General features: G+C 34.9%; 1 pseudogene; it reads right to left on the bottom strand.

Moving 5' to 3' along the window:
- Positions 1–12,952, bottom strand: part of LOC132629001 (uncharacterized) — a 24,806-nt pseudogene extending 11,854 nt beyond the window's left edge.
- Positions 12,953–19,466: the final 6,514 nt, after the last annotated feature.

Here is a 19,466-nt window from a genome sequence, read left to right on the forward strand (position 1 = left end):
GAGCAAATTCGGTTGAGGCCCGGGAGATGAGGGAAAGGAGAGAGAAGAAAAGGGAAGGTTCTGCTGAGACTCAAGTCCCCCTGCCGGAGCTCCCCCAGTTGACGAGAGAAAGAAAGGAAATGAGCCCATTGATTCAGCTATCTGAAGCTGAAGGAATGAAAGGGAAGCCCGGGGTCCTTTTTGGGTATAAATGTTAGGTGTGGAATTGGCCAAACAAGTCAATTCTTTTGTTCACATAGTCGTGATGTAAGCGCTTACCTCATAATAGTCGTGATATAAGCGCTTACCTCATCATAGGAAATTCATTCCTATAAATAGGTAGCTTATGGTTCATTTGTAAGATATCATTAAGATCATTTGCTATACACATCCCAAGAGAGAAAAAATCTAAGAGAAATACTCTTAGTGAAAGGCCTAAGTAAGAGAAGGTCTTTGAGAGAATTTTCTGTGGTAAAATTCTTGAGTGTAATTGGGATTGGGGTTGTGAGGTTGAGTGTTGTAAACACTTGTAATATTTCTTCTTTAATAAGATCTGCAGCAGCAACGTGGACGTAGCTCTCACATTGAGGGTAAACCACTATAAATCTGTGTGTGCTATTTATTCTTCGCTTACATCACGGCGTAAGTAGGTTCTGTCTAAGGAGGTTGGTATTTAAGTGGTCCAGCTGTGACCCTCCAATCTTTCCTGGGAACCTACTTACAAAGGTCGGATTTGGGATTTAAATCCTAACAACTGGTATCAGAGCAACAGGTTGTGTTGTGATTTAGAAACGATGGGAGGCGAAGATGGTACGACGCACGGCATCGGTAAATTCGATGGTACAGACTTTGCGTTCTGGAGAATGCAAATTGAAGATTATTTATATGGCAGAAAGCCTCATGAACCTCTGAGTCCGAAATCAGAGGAGATGAAGCAAGCAGATTGGAATCTCCTCGACAGACAAGTTCTGGGAGTCATTCGGCTGACGCTGTCAAAGAACGTTGCTCACAATGTGGCAAAGGAGAAGACCACTGCAGATATGATGAAGGTATTGTCTGACATGTATGAGAAACCTTCGGCAAATAATAAGGTATTTCTCATGAAGAAACTATTTCATCTAAAGATGATGGAAAATGCTCATGTTGCTGCACACATAAATGAATTCAATACCATTGTAAATCAATTGTCATCGGTAAAAATTGATTTCGATGATGAAGTACAAGCTCTAATTTTGTTGGCATCCCTACCAAATAGTTGGGAGCCAATGAGAGCAGCGGTTAGTAATTCTGTCGGCAGTGACAAACTAAAGTTCAACGATGTTAGGGATCGTATCCTTGCTGAGGAGGTGCGCAGGACAGATTCGGGAGAGGCATCGACGAGTTCTGCTTTTAATGTTGAAAACAGAAGCAGAAATTATGACAGAAACTACAACCGAAATAGGGGCAGATCGAAGTCAAGGAATGGCAGGGGTCAATCCAGACCAGGACGAACACATGAGTGTTGGAACTGTGGAAAACCAGGTCACTTCAAGAAGAACTGCAGGGCGCCAAAGAAGGAGGACAACAAGGGGGCTGGAATCAACGCTGCTACGGAAGACATTGGCGATGCGTTGTTACTATCGGTTGACAGCCCGATAGACTCTTGGGTGCTTGACTCAGGAGCGTCCTTTCATACCACCCCACATCATGATATAATGACAAACTACGTGGCTGGGAATCTCGGCAAAGTTTATTTAGCCGATGGAGAGCCGCTAGACGTTGTTGGCACGGGAGACATTAATTTGAAGATGTCAAATGGATCCTCGTGGAAGATTACAAAAGTTAGACATGTTCCAAAGCTGATGCGAAACCTGATTTCAGTAGGTCAGCTTGATGATGAGGGATATGATCTCAACTTTGGTAATGGGTCTTGGAAGGTGGCGAAAGGTGCTATGGTAGTTGGCCGAGGAAAGAAGATTGGCACTCTCTACATGACGGATAGCTGTCGTGATATTGTTGCTGTGGTTGACAATACAAAGAAGACAGATTTGTGGCATTGTCGGCTTGGGCATATCAGCCAGAAGGGGATGAAGCTGTTGGTGACAAATGGCTTAATTTCGGAGCTGAAGACGGTGGACCTTCATACGTGTGAGAGCTGCATTCTCGGAAAACAAAAGCGAGTAAGCTTCTCAAGTGCAGGCAGAGAGTTGAAGGTCGAAAAGCTGGAATTGGTGCACACAGACGTGTGGGGACCTACCACTGTACCCTCCCTTGGAGGATCACACTACTACATGACCTTCATTGATGATTCAATCAGGAAGGTATGGGTTTATTTTATGAAAAATAAATCCGATGTGTTTAGTGTATTCAAAAGATGGAAATCCATGGTCGAGAATGAAACAAACCTCAAGTTGAAGTGTTTGAGGTCCGACAACGGCGGAGAATACACTGATGGTGATTTCAAACGGTACTGTGCTGATAATGGGATCAAGATGATGAAGACTATTCCTGGAACGCCGCAACAGAATGGAGTAGCCGAAAGAATGAACCGAACGTTGAACGAGCGTGCTCGGAGTATGAGAATACACTCTGGACTGCCCAAGACATTCTGGGCAGATGCAGTCAATACCGCGACCTTCTTAATTAACCGAGGACCGTCAGTTCCCTTGGATTTCAGAATTCCAGAAGAAGTCTGGAGTGGCAAGAAGGTAAATCTTTCATTTCTGAAAGTGTTCGGTTGCTTATCATATGTTCATAATGATGATACGGCTAGAAGCAAGCTTGATCCAAAATCAAAGAAGTGTTACTTTATTGGCTATGGTGACACCGAGCTTGGGTACCGATTTTGGGATGAACAAAATCGGAAGATCATCCGAAGCAGGAATGTTGTCTTAAACGAAGAGGTACTGTACAAAGACAAGCTGCAAAAGAATTCAGAATGTCAGGACAAGGAATCGGAAATAGTCGATTTGAGGGACTTTCCGGCACCTGAGCCGCAGCCAGGTACAACCGAGGCAGAGGAACAAACAATCCGAGAAGGTGCTGATGAAAGTGCTGATTCTGAAACAAATGAACAGACGCCAATCACAGAGCTGCGTAGATCATCCAGGATCAGGAAGCCGCTTCACAGGTACTCTCCATCCCTCAACTACATTCTACTCACTGATAGAGGGGAGCCGGAATGTTATGAAGAAGCAATGCAAGTCGATGAATCGACTAAGTGGGAGCTGGCAATGAAGGATGAAATGGATTCACTATCGGCAAATCATACATGGGAATTATCCGAGTTGCCAAAGGATAAAAAGGCATTGCAAAACAAATGGGTTTATCGGATAAAGGAAGAACCCAATGGAAGCAAGCGTTATAAAGCAAGGCTGGTTGCAAAGGGATTTCAACAGAAAGAAGGCATTGACTATACGGAGATCTTCTCTCCCGTAGTCAAGATGGTGACTATCAGAACTGTTCTTGGGCTGGTAGCAAAGGAAAATATACATCTGCAACAGATGGACGTGAAAACTGCATTTCTTCACGGTGATCTAGACGAGGAAATCTACATGCGACAGCCGGAGGGATTCAAAATCAAAGGAAAGGAGAATCTGGTGTGCAAACTTCAAAAGAGTCTGTACGGACTAAAACAGGCTCCAAGACAGTGGTATTTAAAGTTTGACAGCTTTATGAAGAAAGCTGATTTTTCAAGGTGCGAGGCAAATCACTGTTGTTACTTCAAAAAATTTGAAGACTCGTACATGATATTGCTACTCTATGTCGACGACATGTTAATCGTAGGAGCAAACCTACAGGAGATTGATCGGTTGAAAAAGGGGTTATCGGAAGAGTTTGCAATGAAGGATTTGGGAGCTGCAAAGCAAATCCTTGGGATGAGAATCGACCGAAGCAAGGAGGGCATCAAACTTTCACAAGAAGAATATGTGAGGAAAGTTATCAAAAGGTTTAACATGCATGATGCCAAGCCAATTAGCACTCCCTTGGCTGGACACTTTCGGTTGTCAAAGGATCAGTCGCCGACAACCGAGGATGAGAAGAAGCAGATGGACAAGATACCTTATGCATCTGCAATCGGTAGTCTTATGTATGCAATGATATGTACAAGGCTAGACATTGCACATGCAGTGGGAGTTGTCAGCCGATTTATGAGCAATCCAGGAAAGCAACACTGGGAGGCTGTGAAGTGGATATTTAGATATCTGAAAGGCAGCTCGAGTTCAGCTCTGTATTTCCAAAAATCAAAAACAGGATTGCAAGGGTATGTTGATGCTGACAACGGTGGTGATATTGATAGCAGAAAGAGCACATCCGGGTATGTTTACACCTTCGGAGGTACTGCAATCTCTTGGGTTTCCAAGTTGCAAAAGATAGTAGCTCTCTCTAGTTGTGAGGCTGAGTACGTTGCTGTGACGGAGGCCACAAAGGAAATGATGTGGCTACAATTTTTTCTGCGGGAATTGGATCAGGACCACGAGGGAAGTGTGCTATATTGTGATAGCCAAAGCGCCATTCATTTGGCAAAGAACCCGGTTTACCATGCTCGAACGAAGCACATACAACTCCGGTACCATTTCATTAGATCAGCTTTGGAAGATGGAGCGCTGGTGCTTGAGAAGATCGCAGGGAGTCAGAATCCAGCAGACATGCTGACAAAGGCAGTGACGATAGACAAACTGAAGCTATGCTCAACTTCAGTTGGCCTGCACGAAGTATGAAAGTAGGAAAGAGCTGCTGCATCGATCAAAGTGTGAAGACAAATTAAAATTAGTCTTCAAGTGGGAGATTTGTTAGGTGTGGAATTGGCCAAACAAGTCAATTCTTTTGTTCACATAGTCGTGATGTAAGCGCTTACCTCATAATAGTCGTGATATAAGCGCTTACCTCATCATAGGAAATTCATTCCTATAAATAGGTAGCTTATGGTTCATTTGTAAGATATCATTAAGATCATTTGCTATACACATCCCAAGAGAGAAAAAATCTAAGAGAAATACTCTTGGTGAAAGGCCTAAGTAAGAGAAGGTCTTTGAGAGAATTTTCTGTGGTAAAATTCTTGAGTGTAATTGGGATTGGGGTTGTGAGGTTGAGTGTTGTAAACACTTGTAATATTTCTTCTTAAAAAGATCTGCAGCAGCAACGTGGACGTAGCTCTCACATTGAGGGTGAACCACTATAAATCTGTGTGTGCTATTTATTCTTCGCTTACATCACGGCGTAAGTAGGTTCTGTCTAAGGAGGTTGGTATTTAAGTGGTCCAGCTGTGACCCTCCAATCTTTCCTGGGAACCTGCTTACAAAGGTCGGATTTGGGATTTAAATCCTAACAATAAAATCTAGAGAGTAGATTATTATTACAGGAAGGGAATGAGAACAACTTGATTTCGTTTCAAGGAGCAAGTCTGGAGATTATTTTACTACTTTTTATTTTTTTTTATTTTTCATGATTTCACTCCTGACAGAAGGTCCAAAATTCCTAAGCAGATTTACATCAGAGCTATCTAGCAATAAATCAGTATTCTCCTCTTTCCTTTTACAGAGAATTAAGCCATTGTCTTTCCCCTTTTATGAGGACAAATCTATGTAAACAATGTCACTACGCGGATCTACCTTATGCATTCTGAGAGAAAAAGAAGATCAGGAACCTAACCTGGTTGACTGTCCATCTGCGACCACCGACAGGGATCGTATTGAGACCCATAATTTCTATTATTGCTGCCTCAAGTTCTTGAATCCCTTGACCAGCAGGACTCCCTGCACCCGCGTGAGAGATTACTTTGAATCCATACCGAATGGTTGACAGCACATGTTGGAATGTGCTTGTTGAAGGAGACGCCGCATGTATTAACCCATTCATAAGTATCGGACGTAGCACAGTCTATTTTGTTGATTACCAGAATCAGTGGAGAGCTATATCCCAATGCAGTCTGAAACTATAGAAATAAACTTAATGTCAAATGTTTCTCCTAATACTACAAAAAAAAATAACAGAGCTGCAGAAACAAGAATCAACTGCAGCTCTCTAACGGTAATGGAACATGGAAGCTAAGTCATTACATAGACTTTCTCCCATAAGTTCCAACATAAGGGAGAAAGAGTACAGTTTTCCATGTCATTCTGTTTTATAAAAAAAGATGGAGTTCTATAGACAATGACCTTTACATAAATCACAAATTTCTTACTTCAAAGAAGCAAATGTTAAATCAACAAGAAGAAGCTTATCAACATGCTTCTGCTACTAAAACTTATATTGCATGTGATATAAGTAAACATAGATTCTTTAAATAGCCTTGGGTCAATCTTACACTGACTGGGGCCCAAGTTGGATCAAATACACGGAGAGGTGCCTCATTTGCATGGGCCCTTATTTCAGATATAGGGAGTTGGGGACAGAACTGAAACTTGTAGGATATGAAGAACTAGCATATAAAGGACCACGGAAATTTGTTATGAGCACTAAACTGTTCTTGGGGAGCTAAAAGAAACCTTATCCTTTCAGCTCCTCTATCTCCCCTTCTCCAGCAGACCTCCTATAATTCGAAAAAGACCACATAATCTTCCTTAATATCCTCTCAATTCCATTTCTTATTTATTTTGTTATTCAATAATATTTCAAACATAACACAATACCTCCATATGGGCCTGTTTCAGTATTTTCTTATAATAGACTGAAACTTCAAAATGCAATACCAGCTTCCAGTAACTCAAATACCAAACTGGGCAACTTTCTTTAACTGTACCGACTCTCATTCTCCATGTCCCCTCTTTAGGTGACTCTTTTAGTTTAAGAAGGAACTACTAGTCTCCAGCTTACAGATGATAACTTTCGATCTTTATTGGCTGCATAATATAAAGCACATTCCAGCAGTTGAAAAAAAAAAATACTAGACTTAATTTGACAAACTCATATTAATGGAAATCATCGATAACAAGACAAAGTAAAGCAAAGAATATTTTTGTTCAACTTAACGAATATCAGATCAAAGAAGTTCGTAGATCGGGGAAGAAACAAGTACTTTTTACAGATACTATTTCAGTATTTCATATTCAAAGTTATCAATAACATGAATGGAATAGCTTATAAACCTGATTCCTTTGGATTCTCTCAAGGAGCTTTGTATCTTCTAGAGTCCACCCCTCTGCTGCACTTATGGTCATTATTACGACATCAGCATTTTTTGCAACAGCTTCAGATCTTTCCACACCTGTGAACAGAATGCTAAGAGAATCAGATAAATAGAAACTCAACACAGGTAGTTCATCTCAAATTTCATCTACATAAGAAAAAGATATTAGGGATCAATATCTTTAATTGGGTTCAATCGGAAACAGTCTCTCTACCTCCCAAAGTAGGGGTAAGGTCTGCGTACACACTACCTTCCCCAGAGCCCACTTGTGGGATTACACTGGGTATGTTGTTGTTGGTGTTGTTGGTAGAACAGTGTTGAGGTACCATAATAAGTAACCATCATTGGGTGGCAACTACATTCACCAAGAACTTTGACTGGAGATTCAACAGAAGAATGTTTATGTGAGGAGCGATGATAACAGAGTGCTACAGTTTGGAAATCTTCAATAATTAACTGACATCTGCAATTCTTTGGAGACACAATCATGCAAACTCTAAAAATGAAGTTATGTTACCGATCTAAATTCTTTAATTTTGCAAGTTAGACTCCGGAATGACAGAAATACACTTGAAAGTTATAAGAAGTATTGAGCCATCGGACTCTGAAATAGACCCCAAATGCAACCAAAAAAAAAAAAACATATTTTTTCAGGAAAAATTAATCTGTGTATAAGGAGCTGATAAATTGCTTTTGAAGGATAAATAGAGTCTGGTTCAATAAAAAATGAATCTGATTCAATAAATTTTTTATCTATTTAATGACCAAAATTTCAGCAGATAAGAAAATGGCAAGCTTCAGTAGTAAACATTGGACAAGATATAAACTTGGCAAATAGAAAGGTCTTACCAATTTATTCCACAACATCATCAGTCTCCTTGATTCCTGCTTATCAAGAAGTGTAACAGGAACACCACGAACAGAAACATTGGCTTCTACAACATCCCGTGTGGTGCCAGCAATATTTGTAACTATTGCTCTATCAGTCTGCATGCTAATATAAGGCACTTGATTAGAAATAGTTGTCAGTAAGATAGTAAAACAGGAAGCAGACAGTTCAAACTAGAGAGATTCTAAAGAATAGGGGAGTGTACTTAATCTTTTAGGAAAATATTAGTCATGAAAAACGTTTTATATAATTTTTTTGGTCTTGATACTAGTAGTGGTAGGGTGTTGATAGAGTAAAGATTGACAATCATGTTTATATGTTCGTAGAAGCAAGTGGAACACAGCAAGAGTTGCAATACTTGTAGAGGAAAATGACTTGCACTCCTAAGAGCACAAGTTATTTCATATTATGCGACAATTTAAGGTGGACAATTATAAATTAGGGGATTGAAATGGCTCATTGTTATTCTTTTAACTGTCTTATGGTTGTAGGTTTGGGAAGTAGTTCTGAACTGTGGCTTATAGAGAAATTCACCGTGATCAACTATCAACTGAATATAGCACAACCTATTGCTGGCTAAATGTATAGAGTTTAAATTGTGAAACTAGAGATTCAGCCACTATATATACTTTCTATACAAAAAGGAATAAATGGTCTATAGCAATAAGAAGCAAAGTGATGAAAGAGTTCTTCAATGGATCCCTGGAAATGTCTCAAGTAGAGCTATAACGGTCCAAGTCATATCCTACACAAATTATAAGAACTGGGAGCTGGCAATTGCAGGAAACTTCTTAGTATATGTTTCCAGTTACAGGTGGGGTTTCTATTTACTGGTCAACATTTTGTTTCAGATTTAGTTGCTGATTTAAAAGTCTATGCCACTGTTAAGACTTAAAAAATATAGTGCGATAACTATGCAGAAAAATAATCAAGTACAAGTATGAGATGGTAAATGATGGGTATATTGTTGGAACATATTTTGCTCCATGCATTAAGAAGGCTTGATTTCCCAACATTTGGTCGACCATAATAGCAATCTGCAAGATATTCATTAAAAATCATGTTATCTTATTTTAATTATTAGGAAAGCAGGGAAAAATTAAAAAGGCCATTCTTTGGCAGGCCAGCTAAACAGCTAGATGTGCCTTCACCCATTCTCAAATTCATGACAAATTTAAGGCATGTATCCTTTGTGTTTTCCTCCTTTTTAGGTTAATACATTGTTCTGAGAGACAACATCCACTAGCCTTGTATAAGAATATGGTTAGTCTTAGTGCAATATAAAACCTGAAGTCCTGACTGCAGAAGCTTGTCATAATTGGCAGCTTCCACTGCATTATCCAGATCATGCAGCATCCCATATATTTTGTCCATAATAAGATTCAGATCAAGGGGTGGCATCTCGTCGTTGAAGTCAAGACGAGTCTCAATTTCAGTTAGCAACTCCACACATTGAGTTCTTAGTGATTTGACCAAAGAAGAAAAACCACCCTGACAAAAAGAACACATCATTCAACATAATTTCCCAGCACTCAGAAAGAAGGCAAAAACATAATTTCTGAATTTGTGCTTTATTGATGTATAGAAGGGTCAATAACCCTTGTAATAAAAAAGTGATTTTACACAGCTGATCACCTCGATTCCTGCCAAGGCAGCATCTGCAGCAGCCACTGACTTGGCCGATATTAACTTGCCCACATTCTCAGCTTGAGAGAGATCCAAGCGACCATTTAAGAAGTCCGGAAGAGTGAACTCGCCTAGTAAAAAAGAGAACATAAAAAGAGGTGAGTTGAACAGAAAGACTCTCATCTCCTTTATGGCTGCACAGAAAAAGGTGACTGTTGCAGTGTAATCTGGCCTCGTAGCTAAAGATTTGACAAGTCAATGCAATGAAACTATAGAATGATGTACAGACAAATGAATCTTCACAGTTCTCAAACTAAAGAGACCAATTCTCCAGTTAACTAAAGAATACAAGGCTGAAGCCAACCTGGGTTGGCGAGCCTCGCACCAGCCTCCAGACAATCCCTCAAAACACGTTGAAGACACACTTCAGTTCCATGACACTGCAGCACTACATTGCACGGTTCAATGAATTCTATGCTTGCTACAGGGTTAAAGACTCCGCTTTAACTAAGCAACCATCTAGTTATAGCCCCAATCAATAGTAATTAGAACAATGTCCACAAAGATAAGCCTCAAAAACATGCCATGTGGATGATAGAGCAAGTAAATACTAAGGAAAACAGGCAGAAGCATAATCCTCAAAACAATTTATACAGACATCCAAATGAAAATTACCATTTCTGCATGTCCCAAATCTTCAGCGCATTAACACCATAAACAAATTAAGCCCAAGCAATAAGAAATAGAGAACATTCAGTTATGGAAGGTGAAGCAAGCATTGCCATATAAAGGCTGTATGTAACAAAGTAAAGCTGCATCAAAGTGGAGCATCAATTGGAAATAAAAAAAATTCAAAGATAAAAACATCAATTGGAAAAGAAGAGACAAAACACCTTTTTATTTAGTGGAATGTTTCTCATTACAACTTCCATTCTTAACAACAACATTATACTCCATATAAGGGAAATTTAAACAAAACTAATTCCCTTTCCTTTTAAACTAAATCACGACTTTCATTCATATAACTAAACAAGAAAACACCTACTTAGAAAATTTAAAATCTTTTGATAGCAAGGCCTCAACAATATCCTTTCTAACTTCTGTCTTCGAGTTCTGTATCTTTACTCTTCCTTCAAACCCACCACATTTATCTGAAATCTGGGCTAAAACTTGAACATCCTTAAGACTTTCCACGGTCACTGTTTTTTGCTCAATCACCCATTCTTCTATTTGTTTAATCATGGAAACTCGACCAGAAATCGGAGCAGCCGGAGGTGCCGCCGGAGCTGCAGCAGCCGGAGGTGCTGCCGGAGGCTGAGGGTTGCTTTTTTGGGGCACTTGTTTGATAAGCTTCCGGTATGTCTTGAACTGCCTGTGATCCGTTTCCTTTGATCAAAGTCAAATATGTAAATTTGTCTCACGAATAGAAAATTTATTTGGGAAATATACATTTAACTGTGCCAAAAATATATATATATATATATATATATATATATATATATATATATATATATATATATATATATATATATATATTTTGCATGGAAAGACTCCTATTTCCTTTTAAGTTCTTGGGATTACCTAACTAAAGACTTTAATTTGCACTCATAGCCATTTCAAATTTCTAATCAAGACCTCAGGTTATGATCCTAATTTAGATGACAGCTAGTATTGTCCAGTGTCTTAAAAGGCGAGGGCCTAAGGCAGGGTATTTAATTTTTTATATTTCATAAAATAAATATTTATAAATAGGTAAAATTACATTAAAAAAAATTAGTATTGCCTTTTTTTATTTTTCATACTTGTTGTCTTTCACTTCATATAGTAACATTAGTATTTATATTAGTGAGGATCAATTAAAGTCAATAAGATATTAACCATGTATTTTAAAGATATTACCTAAGATGTTACTGTAAAAACTTTATTTAATAATATGAAGATTTGAGTAGTTTAGTTCAAAGTTTTAGAATATTGCTCTTACTACATAGATAGTGTTTTTCTTTCTTTTGTTATATATATATATATATATATATATATATATATATATATATATATATATATATTATACTTCTTTTTACAATCTTCAATATTATCAAAGAGAAATTTAAATCATAAAATTCATCGGTAAAATCTTTTGGGGCCTAAAGCAGAAGCTTTACTAGCCTCACCCTCTAGCCACCCTTGCTTATAACTTGTAATTATATATAACATAATTTTATAAGTATAAATAATACAATGAAATAAAAACTATTATGGATTACATATCAACTCTAACATCTTAACTTTCAAACAATGAAAAAATCACGGTTTCTTAAAACAATATTACTATCATACTGTTCATTTTATATCAATAAATTTTATCAATATTATAATTAAAACGTAACTCCTTCATGAATAAAACTAAAATTACTTTCAAATAGCGAAATAATAAAATATGATAAAGCGAAATAACAAAATATGATAAATTTGATACGTAGGATAAAAGGCCAATGACAAGTGAAAATGTACAAATCGGTTATGGTATTTTTAAAAGAAATATTAAGTGATATTCACCCTCACAATGTTCTCAAATAGTAAATATGCAATACTACGACTTGTTGTTTGAGTTACACCCAATCTTCTTATTTGTATAGATGAAAAACTATAAAGTATCATTCATTTGTTAAAGAATTATGAGGGTCAACGATTTTAATTAAGGAATTTAACATATAATTTGTGTAAGAACTGTTAGGCGAGCCCCGAGCGTTGAGCGTTAGGCAGGTTTAGGGCGTACAGTCAAGCGCTTAGGGCATAAGCCTCATAGGAACTAAGCCCCGAACGTGAGCCTTGAGGCGTTTTGCCAGCGCCTCGCCCTAGGGAGAGCCTCGGGGAGAGTTTTCAAACTGCCTTTTAAAACACCGGTATTGTCTCAAAATACTCAATAGCTTGGTTAATGGAATTGGAAATTTTACTTGCAAGTCGAAAATATAATTTTATTTAGAGATATCATATATGTGATCAACGTAAATTTAGTAGTAAGAAGAAATTTCAAAATTTTAGCAATTAGTATTCAAGAACTTTGCTTTGTTTAAACACAAATACTTTGTTGCATTGGTTAAACGCCCACAGAATTTTTCACCCCATTTTGGACTATATATATACCTTTAATGGTTATTTTTCATTAACTAATCTCAATTATAAGTCATTTCAATTCTTAATTAGTTCATGACAAGAAAGCCGTTTTGGCAGACTTAAGTAAAATGGACAAAAGAGCTTCTGTCAACGTTGACATTTGTTTTGAAATGTTAAAATCTTACTTCACAATGTCGTCGTATTCTTTCAAGTTCACAGACGCGCACAAAATTAGTCATTCCTCCAATTAAAAGGTGAGAGATTAAACGAGTAAAATTAACTTCTACTGATCACAATTAAAATGATTAACGTGTGTCCATACACTTTGGGTTTTTAACATGACTGTACAAGGAGAAACGTCGTATTCTTTTAACTTATAGTTTACAAATTACTCAAAAGGGTAACTTATTCTCTAGCTAGGGATATTTTTTTTAGCAAATAAACATATACTCCCTCCGTCTCATAATAAGTGTCACCTTAATCAAAAGAATTTGCCCCATAATAAGTGTTACCTTGGGAAATCAAAGCATAAATTGACTAGTTTTTTCCACCTTTACCCTCGGACAAAAAATGACAAGTTAAAGTAACAACATCTAAATGATGATTGGAAAAATCACATAATAACTTGGTATTATTGGATTCACAATGTCAAAAAGAATTATTACTTTTGCATACTCTAATCAAGAGGAAAAAGTAATTTATTTTTATTATATATGGGTAATTTAGTAATCTTTACATGACATCACTAATTTCTTAATATGCGTGTTTTGAGCTAAGTTGACACTTATTATGAGACAGAGGGAGTAACAAAGTTCGCAGAAGTAGAATACGGAGTACTTGCCAATTGACATGCTACTGAAACCAACCATAATTTGTAGAAAGTTTAAATGATTTTCCCTTGGTTTGCAAATCCAGCACCCTTTTTGAGTGTCGATACTTTAGCTAGAAGTAGAATTAAGTTTCAATTTCCCAAACTCACCTCTGATTCTTAGCTGGCTAATAACTTTAGCTTCCCAATTATAAGGCTCCAAAGAAATACTCTGTCTGTCCCATGATAAGTGTCTCATTTAAGCCAAAATATTTTGTCTCATAACAAGTGTCATCTTAGGAAATCAAGACATAAACTGACTGGTTTTTTCCAACTCTACCCTTAAACAAAACCTTAAAAGTTAAAGTAACATCTAAAATGATGATTGAAAAAGCGACATAGTTACTTAGTATTGTTGGATTTTCAATGTCAAAAGGATTAATACTTATGCATGATCTAATCAAGAGGAAAAAATAATTTATTTTTATTATATAAGGGTACTTTAGTAAACTTTATATTGCATTATTAATTTCTTAATATGCATGTTTTTAACTAAGATGACACTTCTTACGGCACCGAGAGAGCATACGGGAAGTTTGTTTACGGAGTTGTGGGAAATCTGTGGAATTTCTTTGGTAGAATCTTTATCAATCAATATATCACCCTTTGTGACAATTGAAAGAATTTTTTCTAAATAATTACATTCCTTCCTATATAAGTTAAAAGTACAACCTTTCATTTTTGGAAATATACTTGGTTTCACTGCATGCTAGACTTACTATATATGTTTGATCATTTTCACCCTTATAACTTGGTTTTTTATTGGGAAAAGGGTAAAAAATACCCCTCTATTTTGGAAAAGGAGCTAAAAAAATCTTTTATTACAATTTTGGGTCAAAAATACCCCTTCCATCATTAAAGTTCTTAATTATACCCCTATCTTAACGGAAATTTCCAACATAATCCGATTCATTTTTGAACTCGCTCCATTTAAACCCGGCTCAACTAAATAAAAACCCATATGGGTTACCCGCTTTTGTGCCTAGTGGCTCCAGATGTAATGCTCGGGAACAAGTTGGTCGCATATGCTTTTTTTATGTAGTTGTGTAGGGTTTAAATGGAGCTGGTTTAAAAATGAAATCGAGTTATGCTGGGGACCTCCATTAAGACATGAATATATTTAAAAACTTTAATGACGGAAAGGGTATTTTTAACCTAAATATGTAATGGAAAATATTTTTAGTCCTTTTCCTAAAATAAAGGAGCATTTTTGACCCTTTTTCCTTTTTATTTATAAACAACTACTATGAACTATAGTAGAATGTCACAAATTACAGAGTCCGGAACCTAAACGACCCAACGAAAGCAAAAAGAACCAAATTACCCCAACATAACGCATGTTCACTTCTAGTCTTCTAGATACCGCCTTTAGCTAATTAAGAGACATTAACAACCTGACCTAATAACCACCAGAAAATCAACACACCTTAAAACCCCTACATAACGCCCCTTGAAATTAAAATTGCAATTAAAACTAGCAGCCCCCGAAAACCTAACCAACTGCATGAGAAAAACCAGCAGCTTCTTGCCCTTTGTTTTTACAACGTTAATTAAAACACAGTACTACATGTCTGCATGAACTCATCTTTCCATTATTTTTTGTCATTTCCATCGTCATTAGGCCACATATCCAATATTCTATCTTGCAAAAAAAAATAAAAATCAATCTCTTGAGTGTTTTCGTGGAAATTGTGTTAGAATTTAATTAGGTGAGAGTCAAAACTTTCTTCTAGTATGGCCAAGAGAATGTGGACTATATTGAAAAACTTATTATTGTCTTTTCACTTGCTAATCTCATTTAGTGATAGATTAGTGATAGATTAGCAACGGATTCAATTAATTAGCAGTTATTTAGCGACAAATTAAATGAGGATTACCCGAAAAATTCTGTAGCTAATTTCATGTTTTCTAATAGTAACAACTAATTGTTTAAAGCTTTGCTTGATTTACTACGAATAAATAATTAGAAAACAGCAGAAAAAATTCTACGAATATAGAAAATGCAACAGGAAGATTTCTCAAGCTTTGCCTAATATAAGTCCTCCATTTAGATTGTGAGATATGTATTCAGAGTATTTTGACATTAATGTGATGGACAAAATGCTTGTATCAACAAACTAGACAGTGAACACCATAAAGAATAATGAAGGGCCAAACATCCAAACGCCGTGACTAACGTCTCTTCTTTAGCAATTCCGTGCACCCTCTTCACCCCACTTGGCGTCGCATCATCTCTCAGTTCAATGCATCATCACCGTCTGTAGAGATATAATAGTGGCATTTTAGGTGTATAGAAGTTCTTTGAAAAAAAAAACATGAAGAATATATGGGAGTCCAAACAATATATAGTAAAACAAATAGCCTTAATTTTGGTGATGGAGGGAAGAAGGAACGATTGAGAACTTGAAAGCCGACGGCTTTTCAATTCCATTAGTGTAAATTATAATTAAGTAATTAAAATACAATGAAAGATTATGGTTGTTAATGAAACTTAATAAATAGGATAGACTTTAATTACAAAATAAGGGGAAAATAGAGAAAAATGTCAACAGCAAAAAAAAGGAGAAAAAAGAAAAATAGGAATGGTGGTCATAGAGAGGTGCCACATCACCTTGTCTATGCCTAGCTTTATAATATATATATATAGATATAGATTCGATGTTTACTAATGATTTTTCTCATTGAGTATAATTAGGAGGAGATATAGAATAACTAAATAAGTAATTTAAAAAGAAAGAAAGATTTTATATATATATATAATAAATAAAAACAATTGTCAAAAAAGAAAGTTAGGCAAACTAAATGGTACAGTATACTGTGTGTATATATGCTAGCTTCAAAGAAATGAATCTTTGATTTCAGACAATTTGAAATTAAATGGGAATAACTTTTAGGTTAAGAAACCTTCCTTCCTAGTTCCTCCTTTGAGAATCCCAATATAAAGAGAGGCCTAACTCGAAATTTGACTTGTTTTTTTTTTTTTAATTTTTTTAAAATTTTTATTTATAATATTTGAACAAATTTACTAAGGGTGAAAAATCATTTACACCCTCTAACTTTGCTTTAAAAATCAAACTCCCCCTCAATTTTGAACAATAGACATTCTCCCCACTTTAACCTAACTGACTTTTTAAAATGCTTACTTTGTCCTTAGATTATTAACTTTTATTTTATTTTTTTACTTCTTTAAAATCATGTTATTTTTCATTTTTTTAATTTATGTAACAAATTTCTTATAAAAACTTAATATTATCTTCTAGGCGAAGTAAAAAGTGAGAAATACTAATTGAGTATGTAAGTTACTAATGTTCTATAATAGATTAAATTAGTAGAATAAACAAAAAATAATTTTATTAAAAATAATCAAAACTTTAATATTTATTTATACAAGTGAAAAATAACTGGTCATAATAACTTTATAAATATATTTCTATGTAGGTAATGCAAAAACAATTAAAAAAAATAGGGGCAAATTTTTAAAATTTATTTATTTATACTGTAAATGAATTTTATTATGATTTAAGAAATGTGCCATTAGAGACAACTAAAACTGTTTATTTATATAAACAATAGAGAATTAGAGAGAAGTGAAATTTAAATATATACACATGCATATACATACATATATACATACTCACTGCATATAATATTGAAATAACAATCATAAAGAATAGCATTATATTTTGTTATAAATTCATAAAAGTATCATTCTACTTAAAATGTTAATAAACTTAAAATAAGAATCTATAAATACCTAGATTAAATAAATAAATATTATATATAATATAAAAATGTATTACATAAATGGACGATTGAAAAAATATAAGGGTGAAGTAGTCCTTGAATAGGATAAAGGAGGGAGAATGCCTATTGTTCAAAATTGAGGGAGGAGTTTGATTTTCAAAACAAAGTTAGGGGGTGTAAATGATTTTCACCCATTTACTAATACATCAAGGTTACGGCCTATGAGCATGTGACTAAATACTTTTGTGTCAACCAGTTCTGGCGTAAAGCGCGTAACTCATTTGACAACAAACATTATAAAAGAAAAAAGCATACTTAATTACAAACTCCGTCATTAATCTGTGGCTAGAGGACTTGTAGCTAATATTTTTTTTAATAATTCATTGCTAATCCTTCGGTAAATAGAATTAGCGACGACTTTTACTATTTAACTTTCTGTCGCTAATTCATGCTTATTTAGCAGTGAAATAACTTAATATTTAAAATAATATTGATAATTTTCATTTGTTAGAATAACTGTAATAACTATAATGACAATTGATCATTTCATGCTTGTTATTTTAAATTTGCATTTTGCCCATTTGACATTTAACATTATCCATAATTTTTTTTATTTCTAATTTCGTCCGCCACTAATATTTTACTTATTTAACAAATTCATATAGTTTCTTCGATTTGAAAAATTTACTAATGTGAGGAATTTGAAAAAGAATAAAATTGGATTCTTTTGCTAATTAATTAATCAATTCAAATTTTTAACTATTGGTTCGCAGCATCAAAGGAATTGGTTTATTTTTTATTATCTCAAATTCTTTACAATAGTTCATCCCAAAATTTTAATATTTAACTGTAATTGTAATTTTATTCCATATATAAGAATTGTAGACAACTTTCTTAGTTTGACTCCTTTAATTCTTTTCTAAATCTTTTTACTTTTTTTTCTACCTCTCAGCATTTTGCTTTAGGGATTGCTCTTTTTATATACTTCAATTAGTGAAATTAATGTACTTTTTATTGGGTCAAAAATTTGCTCATAAATGGTGAAATAGGCAAACTAACTACCATAAGACAAGAACTCAAGTCACAATATTTTCCATATCAATGAGTTTAATTTTCTCATCCGACATATTTGTTGATTTTTTTTTTTTACGTGAAATTTCTTAACCCAATTGATAGATTTCTAACACTAAATGATAAGATTTGTTGAAATATCCGTTTATAATAGTTAGGGACATACCAAATCATATATTGTTACAAGTATTATTTTTTTCGAAGAATTTAATTTCTGACAATTCATTGCGTATAACATAAAATTTTCATTGCAATTTAAGTTAGAATACCCGTATTGAAAGAATTCTCCTCTTGTTTCTAAAATTTTCATTGCAATTTAAGTTAAAATATCCGTATTGAAAGATTTCTTCTCTTGTTTCATTGTCCTAAATTTCTCCTTTTTTTTTTTTTTTTTTTTTTTTTTTTCTCTCTTCCTTGTAATTTGTTTTCAATCATATCCTAACAATTTTAGAAGCCACTTCCAATATCGGAGGAAAAAAGACATGATATCTACGTTTCAATTTTAGAAGCCACTTTAAACTTGTAACATAGGGCAAAATATTGAATTTAATTTGCTCATGGAAACTTGTAACAGATTAATCTGGAAACAAACACTTCATGGAAGAACACAGCCGAGAATGTTATCCCATTTAATTTTCACAAATAATGTTACGTTATAAGCAAATGATTTCTATAAAGTAAAATGTTAATTAATTTTAGAATCCTAAATATTAGGAATTTACATAAAATAGTTCAAATAAGAAAAAATTAATTACCTAAAGTTAGTTGATTTTAAAATCCTAAACATTAATAAAAAATTATTGTGGAGTTTCCTTGTTGGAAAAGGTAATTGCCCTTCTACTTTTTATAATAATATAAATTATTCTTACGTCTATGATTCCTCCACATCCCCTCCCCCCTCGCTCCAAAATAGCGACAAGGAATGATTTAATGAAAAACAAAGTTATTTCTGTAGTTCTAAAGATTAGGAAAATAATTAATTTACAATTTTGTTCAGCATGAACTCTACTTTCAAAGGTAGAAAAGGCGAATGTAATTTCACCGAAGGCCTTCGTAGTAGCATGTGTAAC

This window comes from Lycium barbarum, chromosome 2 (assembly GCF_019175385.1).
Source record: "Lycium barbarum isolate Lr01 chromosome 2, ASM1917538v2, whole genome shotgun sequence".
Lineage (NCBI taxonomy): Eukaryota > Viridiplantae > Streptophyta > Magnoliopsida > Solanales > Solanaceae > Lycium > Lycium barbarum.